The sequence below is a fragment of the Parus major genome, chromosome 15 (assembly GCF_001522545.3).
Source record: "Parus major isolate Abel chromosome 15, Parus_major1.1, whole genome shotgun sequence".
Taxonomy (NCBI): Eukaryota; Metazoa; Chordata; class Aves; order Passeriformes; family Paridae; genus Parus; species Parus major.
This window is the reverse complement of record NC_031784.1, coordinates 414,963-421,857: the sequence shown is the minus strand read 5'-3', so window position 1 is coordinate 421,857 and position 6,895 is coordinate 414,963. Positions and strand designations below refer to the sequence as shown.

The following is a 6,895-nucleotide window of genomic DNA, read 5'->3' as shown; positions in this document are numbered from 1 at the left end:
ATCTCTCACAGATGGGATGCAGGATCTCTCACAGATGGGATGCAGGATCTCTGGGAGATGGGATGCAGGATCTCTCACAGATGGGATGCAGGATCTCTCACAGATGGGATGCAGGATCTCTCACAGATGGGATGCAGGATCTCTCGGTGGGAAGGTTCCAGTGGGGTTCCTTTGAGCCCCAATCCAGGTCCAGCCCCCCTGGGGCAGGAGCTGGCAGCGCTCAGCCCATGGAGATGTTTCCTCACCGATTTCTGACCATCCTCAGCTGCAGCGACACAAAAGATGCATCCCCAGGGAGCTTGCACTCTTTAGGATTTGCTAACGATGCACTTAAGTAGAATTGTTTATTTTAGCAGTTCACAGATGCGGTGAAATTTTTATTAGCTACTGAAATGTTAACGATGCTCTGAATTCCTCACACACAAATGAGCTCTTTTAAAAAACCCTTACATTTGGAACTATCATGGCTCCCAAAATGAAAATAAACTGCAAGCCAGGCTTCATCTCCAGTGAGAGAAATGCTGACAGAACATGAGTGGAGTAATGAATGTATGGAGATATTCCAGTGGTGCCTTGCAGGAATAAAGCCAGACCAGCCTTTGACAGGTGCAGTTTCATTTCCCCCATCATTTCTCTTGCTGCAAAGCCGAGGTGAGCAGGTGATTTTCCTGTCACAAACACTGCCCAGAGGAGGGCCCAGCTCTGCTGCACACTCGGCACAGAAATGAGACATTTGCCCAAAAACAAACAGAGAAAATGCTGCGGCAACACCCTGAATTATTGAACGGCTAGCTATGCAGAACAAACATAATTAAAGGGTCTCATTATCTTCTAAATAATCATTGTAAATAATGCTTTGGGTAATTACTTCATTAGTTCTCAAAACACTGGCTTTTATTCTCCTCTGAGATTCTACCCACTAACTCTACTCTGAATAAATTGCCAAAAGGGAAAACCAAAAGCAGAGCATGAGAGCTGGAAATGCAGCGTGTGCTTGCATGAACTGATTCAAACCCAGGATGTTTTCAAAGGGCTTTTTGCAGATTCTCAGATGGTTAAAAGCAGTTTCTTTGGATTTTGTGATGTATTTCTCTCCCCAGCTCTCCGCTGCAGCCAGGCTCCCTTGCTTGCAGCTATATTTATATTTATATTAAAATTTAAATTTATATATTTATTTATATTTATATTTGTGTATATTTTATGTATATATTTATGTATATATTTATATTTATATTTATATGTATATTAATGTATATTTTTATATTTATTTATATTTATATTTATATTTGTATTTCTGTATAGATTTATGTTTATATTCATATTTATATTTATGTATATATTTATGTATATATTTATATTTATATTTGTGTATTTTATGTATATATTTTTATATGTTTATGTTTATGTTTATGTATATATTTATGTTTATATTTATGTATATATTTATGTATATATATTTATACTTAGATTTATATTTGTGTTTATATTTATGTAAATATTTATGTTTATATTTATATTTATATTTATATTTATATTTATGTATATATTTAGGTATACGTTTATATTTATATTTATGTATATATTTAGGTATATATTTATATTTTTATATATATTTATATTTATATATTTATATTTATATTTATGTGTTTATTTACCCACGGGGAGCTGGTTGGCAGCAGCGTGGTGAGAACCAAGAGCAGCCCCTGTGGATGTCCCTCCTCAGAAACCCCCCCTGCCATTCCCTGCACACAAACACCATCAAGCAGTTCAATCTTCACAGAAATGAGGCCTCTAAAAGCCACAGCCCAAACGAAAGGAGAGCCAGGGCAAGGTAAGGAAATCTGGGGGAGTCAGGTGGCTCAATAGCTGAGAACGTCAGAATCTGGAAAAGTGTCTTTGTTTAACAGCAACCTCAGCTCTGCCAGGAATTCGAGTGAAGGCACAAAAAAGCACAAATGTTTTCCTGGTCAGGTCCCGAGTCAGTCTGGAGACTGCAGAGGCTGAGAGCTCCATTTCCCACTTCATTAACGAAATGATGGAGCAAGGAATGGAGGAGTCAGCACCCAACCCTGAGAGAAACGGGACAGCAGCAAAAAGCAGCGGCCTCTGCGACTCCCAGAAGGGAATTAACCTGCACAAAGGTGATTGCTGAAGTTTTGAAAAGCCAGGTCAGCAGCAACCACAAAGCCCAGAGAGAACTGAGATATATTTGGTGAAAATTCATCTTTTTCTTGTGTGTGTTTTTTGGTTTGTGTTAGGCTTTTGTGGTCATTTTTTATAAAAGGATTTGAGTAGTAAGGTGATGATTCAGGTTTTAGCACATGCTTTCCAGTTTCTCAATACAAAAATGTAAAAAGACAAGTCCAGCCATGCCTTTGAGGGCCAGCACCCCCTGCCCAGCAGCCCCGTTTGGATCAGGGACCAAGAGCCAACCTGCAGAGTTCTGCCAATGCAAACATCTGTGGGAAATGTGGGAAACCCTCTGAGACCTCTGCAGGGGAATGCTGCCTGGCATCTTGGAACCAGCAAACCTTCAGCAGCCTCCCCTGATGGCACAAACCTTGCTGAGGTCACACAAGACTCAAAAAAATAAAACCCCAAGTGCAGAGGAGTTTTGTACAATCCCAACCCAATTACCCTGTAATGCACATTGAAGCTGCCCCTGCAAACCCCACAGGGAAGGACTTTGGAAGGGATATTCCCTTCAAAAAGGGGTGCCAGGGCTGTTCCCAGAGGTGCCAGGGCTGTTCCCAGAGGTGCCAGGGCTGTTCCCAGAGGTGCCAGGGATGTTCCCAAGGGTGCCAGGGCTATTCCCAAGGGTGCCAGGGCTATTCCCTTCCAAAAAGGGGTGCCAGGGCTATTCCCAGAGTTGCCAGGGCTGTTCCCAGAGGTGCCAGGGCTGTTCCCAGAGGTGCCAGGGCTGTTCCCAGAGGTGCCAGGGCTGTTCCCAAGGGTGCCAGGGCTGTTCCCAGGGGTGCCATCCGAGCCCCATGAACACATCACATCAAATTTAACACGGTGTAACCCAAGTCTTTAAATTCACACCCCCTGGGAGCACCCCCAACACAACCCAAAACAAAACCCACATCCAAACTGTGCTCTCAAAGCAACACTCAGCACAACTTTTATTTTAAATGATGGGATTCTTTTAAAGAAAAGCATCCATACAGGCAGCAGCTCCCTCCTTTCCCTTTGTCTTCTCCACTTTATCAGGCTCCACTCATCGAAACCCCAGTGGTGCTGATAAACCAAGGCTGCTCTGCCTGGAACTCTGTGCTGTGCTTCACACCACACAGAGGGCAGAACAGCTTGAGCTGATCCCATCCAGCTCCCTCCTGTCCAGGTCTGGCAGCACATCCCTGCCCATTTAAACCATCTGGTTTTGCTCATCCTGCACTTTGTAAGAGCAGCTATCTAATCTAACATATTCCCTGTGTTTTTACTGATATGTAGTCATTAACTGGGCATTTTCAAAGTGCTTTGGTGTTCAATCTCAAACCTCACTGCTCTCAGACTGTTCCAGGAGCTGTCACAAATTATTTGTGTATGAAGAGAGCACTCAATGAAACCTTGGGGTTTTCTCTAATTAAACTCCCCCATGGGCACAGCTTAAATGAACAGATCCATTGTTTCCTTCCTGTCTCTACACTGCTCTGGTGAAAAGCTGCAGGAAAGCCACCACACCTTGCCCTGTGTTTGGTGTCACTCAGACACCTCCTGGGACACTCAGCAGGACACACAGCAGACACAGCAGACTCGCTTACATCAGTTTATTAGTGCACAGCTTGGAGATTTACTCCCCTCCAATATGAACCAGACCAAGAGGTTCATGTGAAAAGGTCTGTTTTGCTTTAAAACAAACTCACTGAGGCAGCTGTTCAACAAGAAGTAAAAACTGTGGAGTAGCCTGTTGGGATTTCTGGTCTTGGTGGGCAGATTAGTGCATCACAGGAACAGAATTCAACATGACAGCATTTGGAGGGGCAGTTTACATAAACAGCTGGTAAACAGCAGGAGTGATCTTTTTACCCCCATCTAATTTGCATACCTGTATAAATAATGTTTACTGATAAAAATCTAGAAAACTACAGAATAAAAAATATCTACCTAGAATGAGCATTAAGGCAACCAATCCTTCCTTCCTTTGCATGTAAACGTCCTCCCAAACATCAGTGAGCATCCTGGACTCAGAGGTAAAAGGAATTTGTTCATTGTTGAAGCCGGATTTTTCAAGCGACTTCTTTATGGCTGACGTGTAGAGAGACCAATAACAATAACAACAACAACAACAATGTGTGTTTTCTCTTTCCAACATGTTTGACATCTGAACAGCTCCAGCATTTTCACAGTACACCTGGACAGCAAAGCAGGAATACTCATGCATTCGACAGAAAGTGTAAACTTGGCTGAGCTCTCTGAAGTCTCAGTTCTCCCTTACTGAGTAACTTCAATCTCAGACACTTTCAACAAAACCCAAGTTTAAGGATTCTAAACTTTCAGGACTGAGTTACTGCAGCCAACATGAGAGCTGAATATCTGAAAACATTGATGAGAGTAGTTTTAGACTATGTTTAAAAAGGCACAAATTATGCTCTCCTCTATTTCTCTTTGAGTGTAAATATATCTACATATCTACATGGATATGCTTCAACAATGAGGAGCCACAAACCCAAGTTACAAATATTTTACACACAAAAATACAAAAATAACCTGTAACATTAAATGCAGTTATTTAGGTACATTTGAGTTCTTTGAAGCTTTCAAGTGGTGCAAGCTGGCGTTACATCAGGCATGTGTACACCAAAACACTTCATACATGTTATAGCCACACAGATCTCATAACAAATCAGTGTCTGGATTCAATTTCAGACCCTTCTGGGGCAGTTCATCCCCATCTGCTGTATTCATACATCAACATTTGCAAACTCCACAGCAAGGAAACTTGATTTGGCTTTATAAAGTCATTTTTGTCATACTCATATAAGCAACAAGGCTGAAGTGATCCACCAGTTTCCTCTGCACAAGAATTACCTGTAAAAATTACCTGCTCCAGTGCAAATTCAGCATTGCAGAGCTGTATGCTTTTACCAGAAATGTTGCAATTAACTTTGTATTAACCAAGAAGGAAGCATTTAAAGCAATAACCTTGAAAGAAAAAATAAACAGGCAAGTGTAAAAAAGCTTTTTTTCTTCTCAGGTGTAATGCACTAGGCAGTTAAATGAGTGTCTCTTCAGGATAAAATATTTTAGCACTTGTTGGAGAAAAAGCATAAAGTTTCAATAGGTTAAGGTGACTAATTAATACAATTAAACACAAGGCTACATCTCATAAAAATATTCACAAGAGTGCTAACGAAGGCAGCACTGGCAAGGTACTTAAAGTCATGATTAGAGTTAGGTTAGCAATAGGAAAAAAAAGCCAAAAAAAGGTCAAAATTCAATAGTCTCTCAACTCCCTATTCCAACTGTAACACTGAGATGTGAAAAAACTCCAAGTTACTTTAGTTCAAAAGAAAGTTTCAGTCTTACAAGTGTCGAGTTTATGATGTACAATCCATACACACCCTAATACATTCTGATTTTCATTTACAAGTAAACATTAAGAGTGATTTTGCTTTCATTTTTAAGCACTGCTGACAGGTCATCACGGTGGGACAGTGTAAGGCATCGTGTGTGGAAAAGGTTTGGTTTCACTGGAGATGCTCTGCAGTTCCTGCAGGCTGGAAACTCTTGGAATGTGCTTGCTAGGACAGGGTTGTTGCTAGGATAATTCCAAGTATCAGAAGCAATACAGTTACACAGATTATTATGAACATCAGTTTCTGCAGGGAAAAGAGAGAGAAGTTAGGACTGAAATACTTTGTCAGGGACAGAATTGTTCAGATGAATTCAGAGGCACAGTGTCACCCAGGCTGAGTGCTGGGATTTTCTCAGGAGCAATCCCTGCCCCGATTTCCTGTTGTTCCCTGTTCCTGACATCCAGGTAACCACAGCCACAAGCCTGAGCCATCTGTGCAACATTTCCCTGTTCTCCTTCACAGAATAATGGGCATTACTCGTGCCCAACTTCTGTAAACATCATTAGGAACAGATGTAGGTCAAGTCCAAGGAACTGCTCACTGCCACCCTCCCTGGATAAATATTTGCAGCCTGCTCAGTCCTTCACATCTGCACCCTCAGTGGAATTCAGCAGGTCAGTGAAAACACTGCAGGTGCAGCTCAGAGGAGCTGTGAGGGTTAAACAGGAGAGATGGTTCTGTGTAAATGCTCCAAGGTGTGACTGTGGGTCAGGAATTCCTGACTGCAGGAAATGGCACAGTGAACGCTGCTCCCTGCCCACAGACACAGCTGACAGGAATCCCCAGCACCAAAACAAAACCTGAGGTGTTAAGAGTGTTAGTAGAGAAATGTGGATTTCTGATGAGTGTCTGAGCTGGTGCCTGCTCAGGGGCTGTGCAGAGCCTCAGGACACGTTCAAGGCTGCACTGAGAGAAGTTACCTGCTGCTGCCTGCTGGCCTGGCTAAGCTTCATCTGGGCAAGAACTGGCACTTAACTACAGCAAAAACACCAGCACTGGAAGGAATCTCATGTCCTGAACGTTGTCATCTCCCATTTAGTCTAGCAGTAATGAACAGTTTCAGAGTAGGAAATTGAAGATGTGCTCCCAGCTGTCAGAGCCGACTCCACGGCTGCAGACATCCACACTTTACCAACTCTGCTTCAACCACAGAAACCCCACTGGACAAAGATGCAGTACTGAGTGTTCTGTCCTGTTTGCTGATGTGAGCTCTGGGGTAAGAACCAGCACTGCCAGAGCTGGGGGCCAGCCCTGGGCACTCTGCAGCTCTGCTGGGCCTGGGGCAGCTCCCGTGGGCTCCCCGCGATGTTCTCCAG

At 42.7% G+C, this 6,895-nt stretch overlaps 1 protein-coding gene and 1 long non-coding RNA gene across 3 annotated transcripts in view; one reads left to right on the top strand and one right to left on the bottom strand.

Annotated features, from left to right (window-relative positions):
* Positions 1 to 2,303, top strand: part of LOC107211523 — a 3,992-nt gene extending 1,689 nt beyond the window's left edge. The window contains exons 2-3 of one of the 2 annotated variants that reach the window (XR_001524199.2): positions 1,666 to 1,831; positions 1,972 to 2,303. This is a non-coding gene — a long non-coding RNA (uncharacterized LOC107211523). Of the gene's footprint in view, positions 1 to 1,665; positions 1,832 to 1,907 lie in introns of both variants that reach the window. The other variant, XR_001524200.1, reaches the window with a different exon arrangement.
* Positions 2,304 to 3,101: 798 nt separating this feature from the next.
* The window catches only part of STX2 (syntaxin 2), a 21,027-nt gene continuing 17,233 nt past the window's right edge, over positions 3,102 to 6,895 (bottom strand). The window contains exon 10 of the mRNA XM_015644398.3: positions 3,102 to 5,822. The gene's annotated coding sequence lies outside the window, so the exon portion shown is untranslated. The remainder of the gene's footprint in view (positions 5,823 to 6,895) is intronic.